At 41.1% G+C, this 4,000-nt stretch overlaps 1 pseudogene; it reads right to left on the reverse strand.

The window, feature by feature from the left end:
- Window positions 1–1,632: 1,632 nt before the first annotated feature.
- Window positions 1,633–2,270, reverse strand: LOC111554334 (annotated as a pseudogene).
- Window positions 2,271–4,000: the final 1,730 nt, after the last annotated feature.

The raw sequence follows: 4,000 nt of genomic DNA on the forward strand, positions 1-4,000 counted from the left end.
CTTATTTCATTTAGCATAATGTCCATGCTGTCCCACATGACAGAATTTCCTTCTTTTTAAAGGCTGAATAGTATTTCATTGTGTATATATGCTACATTTTCTTTATTCATCTGTCAATGGAAACACGTTGATTCCCTATTTTGGCTGTTGTGAATAATGCCACAATAAACATGGGAGTGCAGATATATCTCTGACATACTGTTTTCAAATTCTTTGGACATACACCTATGTATTAGTCCATCTTCCTACTGCTATAAACAACTGCCCGAGACTGGGTAATTCACAAAGGAAAGAGGTTTAATTGACTCACAGTTCAGCATGGCTGGGAAGGCTTCAGGAAACTTCCAAGCACGGCAGAAGGTGAAGGGGAAGCAAGGCACCTCCTTCACAAGGTAGCAGGAAGGAGAAATGCCTAGCGAAGGGGGGAAGAGCCCCTTATAAAACCATCAGATCTCGTGAGAACTCACTCACTATCCTGAGAACAGCATGGGGAAAACCACCTCCATAATTCAATTACCTTCACCTGGTCTCTCCCTTGACACATGGGGATTACGGAGATTACAATTCAAGATGAGATGTAGGTGGGGACACAATGCCTAACCATATCGACGCAGAAATGGGATTGCCGGATTATATGGTCACTCTATTTTTAGTTTTTTGAAAAACTTTCATACAATTTTCCATAATGGCTGTACTAATTTACTTTCCCACTTTGTTGGCTTTATTTAGAATATATATTCCAAATACAACTATTTATCATTAATTCACCACTATCATCCTAGTCCAGGCCTCTATCAATCAGTTCTTGCCTGGGCTAATATAATACCCCCTAGATTAATATAAAACTCTGAATCCATCCTCAGTGCCCTTTGTTCTCCACATAGCAGTCAGCGTCATTGTTTCAAAACTTAGGTCAGATCCCGTTATTTCTCTGCTCAAAGTCTTCCAATGACTGCCCAACACTGAAAGTAAAACTTGAAGTTTTCACCATAGCTTCATACAGCTATTTGTCCCAACTTCACTCTCCCCTTCACTCTTTCTGCTCTAGTCATACTGGTCTTTTTGCTTGAAGCCTAGAATGCTCTTCTCCCAAATATTTACATGAGTTGCTCCTTCACTTTATTTTTTTTTTCTTTAAAAGTAATTTATTTGATTCTGATTACAAAATACAGGTGAGGAGCATGGGCAATGCCAGTATTCCCTTGGTTGCCCATCTTCCCAGTCTATGCTGCTATAAATACTCTTTGTACAACAGCAAGTTCATGCTGTCCCCAAGCGCTTGCACATTCTAACAGCTGCAGAGTATAGTATATGACCAGGTGGAAAGTTAAGCAGATGCTCCACTCACAAGGTAGGGCCCCTCCAATTAGTCTTCTGGCTCCCTTGTGCTAATAGTAACTGGTTGCTCTTCCTATTGGTCATAGATAAATTACACCTGCACAATTCTCCGAGTGCTTTCAAGTAACATCAGAAGGCAGTAACTAAGGCCCTTTCCTTGCTACCAGCTTCCTATGTCGCAGGCAGCCTGTGGCACCTGGACTGCTGCTGCCCGTGGGTCCCGCACATTCCAGGGAGACGATGGAGGAAGGGCCGGCCAGGCCAAGCATGAAGAATTAAGAGTCTTTATTGGGCTTAGACCAGGAGTCCGTGGGTCTTGAGGACCTCTGTGTATTTGTCAGTTTTCTTCTCCAGGTTCTTCTCGGCCTGTTTCCATAGCCTCATGGGCTGTTTCTTCCTCCGGTAGTGGATCTTGGCCTTCTCCTTCCTCTTCTCCTCCAGGGTGGCTGTCACTGCCCGGTACTTCCACCCAACCTCGTGAGCTAGTCGCCCCAGAAGGGCCCACTTTCTTGTAGGCTTCAGACGCACGACCTTGAGGGCAGCAGGAACCACCATCCGCTTTTTCTTGTCTTAGGGTGGTGGGATGCCATCAAACACCCTGGGGCAGTCAAGGGAGGCCTGGCCTCGCTTGGTCTTGTGGGGCAGCATGACTCGCACTGTCGGCCGGAAGATGCCGCTGGGGGCCCGGAAGTGGTCCCTCGGAAGGGTTACTGTTCATCCTCTTGCAGAGGAAAGCCAGATACTTCAACTTGTTTCCCTAGAAATTGCTAGAAATGTTGATGCCCTCTCAGTGTACGACTACCACCTTCCGGCCCAGCAGTACCTGCTTAGCCACGATGGCTAAGGGGCCAAGGAGATGGCCTTGACCATCGAGCCAAGCGGCCCAGGAGATGGCCTTGACCATCCAGCACCAGGACCTGCACCTCTGCCATCTTTGGCAGCCGCCTGGGAAAGGCTCCTTCACTTTATTTAGGTAACTGCTCAAACACTATCTCCTCTGACAGAAGGCCCCCGGTCTATTTATCTGAAGAGGTAATTTTATGCCTCATATCCTCTTACCTGCTTCATTTTTCTTCAAAGTCCTTATCATTTGTTTGATAGTCTGTCTCCTGCCATTAGAATGCAAGTCCCAAGAGGACAGGGACCAGTGTTGAACTACCTTTTTCCAGTAACAGTTGAAGGGTCTAAGAAGATCTAAGATTACAGGGACAGTAAATATGAGTCCTACTACTACCTCTTCCTTCATAAATTTGGGTACGTATCTTGACCTCTTTGCCTCTGTGTTTCCTCCCTGTAAAGCAGATGAGATAAAATGAGTTCTGTAAAATGAAAAGATAAAGCTCTTTCTTCCTGGCTTCATTATTCAAGGTTGGTATAGTGTCTGTTATTATTTTATCCAGCCAAAAGATCTAAGGAATTACGAAAATATGCTTTGAAACTTACAACAGTTTTATTTTGATTCTTTACTCTCTTTTCCTTTTTTTATGTTAATCTACTATTTGTATTTCTTCTAGGAAATACTTGTTTATGCCTTTTGCCCATTCTTTAAAATTTTTATTTATCTTTCTGCCATTGAAATATAGTTCTTTATTTGTCTGGAATGTCTTTTTCTAGGTTAAACTTTTGAACAATTTTTTAATGTAAAATTCTAGTTTGATGATGATTTTCTTTTTTATTTTATTTTATTTTTGAGGCAGGATCTGGCTCTGTTACCCAGGCTAGAGTGCAGTGGAGCAATCTCAGCTTACTGCAACCTCCACCTCCCAGGCTCAAGCAATCCTCCCACCTCAGTCTCCCAGGTAGCTGGAACTATAGGCATGCACCTCCACACCTAGCCAAGATTATTTTCTTTCAGCACTTCATAGATATCACGTCATTGCCTTCTGGATCTTACTGTTTCTGTTGTGAAATTAACTTTCTGTCTTGTTATTGTTCCTTTAAAAGTAACATATCTTTTTATTTCCTCTGACTTTCCTTAAGCTTTTTTCTTTGTTTTTGGTTTTCATTCGTTTTATTATAATGTGCCTAGGCATGGTTTTCATTGTATTTATTCTGCATTGGGTTCACAGTGAATTTTTGTATCTATGGCTTGATGTCTTTGATCAGTTTTAGAAAATTCTTGACTATCTCTGCAAATACTCTTCTACCCCATTCTCTCTTCCCTTGTTAAATTCAAATTCAAATATTAGACCTATTCACCATGTTCTGCATGTCTCATACACGTTCATATATTTTCCATCTTTTTTCTCCATGATTCACTATGAATATTTCTAGTCACCTATTGTACAACTCACTAATACTCTTTTTACCTGTGTCTTATTTGCTGTTAAACTCATCTACTCAGTTCTAAATTTCAGTTGTAGTGTTTTTTATTTCCAGAATTTCAATTTGGTTCTTTTTAAATATAAATTCTTATTCTCAGTTAAATTCTTCATTTTGTCATCTATTCTCTTGAATAATTAATCCCAGTTATTCTAAAACCAATGTCTGATCTTTCCTGTGTCTGGGTCATTTCTTGGTCTGTTTTTCCAGTTTACTTTTTTCTCTTGGTATACTTCATAATTTTTAATTGACTGCTGAATATTGTACATGAAAAGTTGTAGAAGCTCTACATTATATAATAGCCCTTCAGAGATGCACCCTATTCTCTGCCAAGCATTTT

Source organism: Piliocolobus tephrosceles, chromosome 6 (genome assembly GCF_002776525.5).
Source record: "Piliocolobus tephrosceles isolate RC106 chromosome 6, ASM277652v3, whole genome shotgun sequence".
Classification (NCBI taxonomy): domain Eukaryota; kingdom Metazoa; phylum Chordata; class Mammalia; order Primates; family Cercopithecidae; genus Piliocolobus; species Piliocolobus tephrosceles.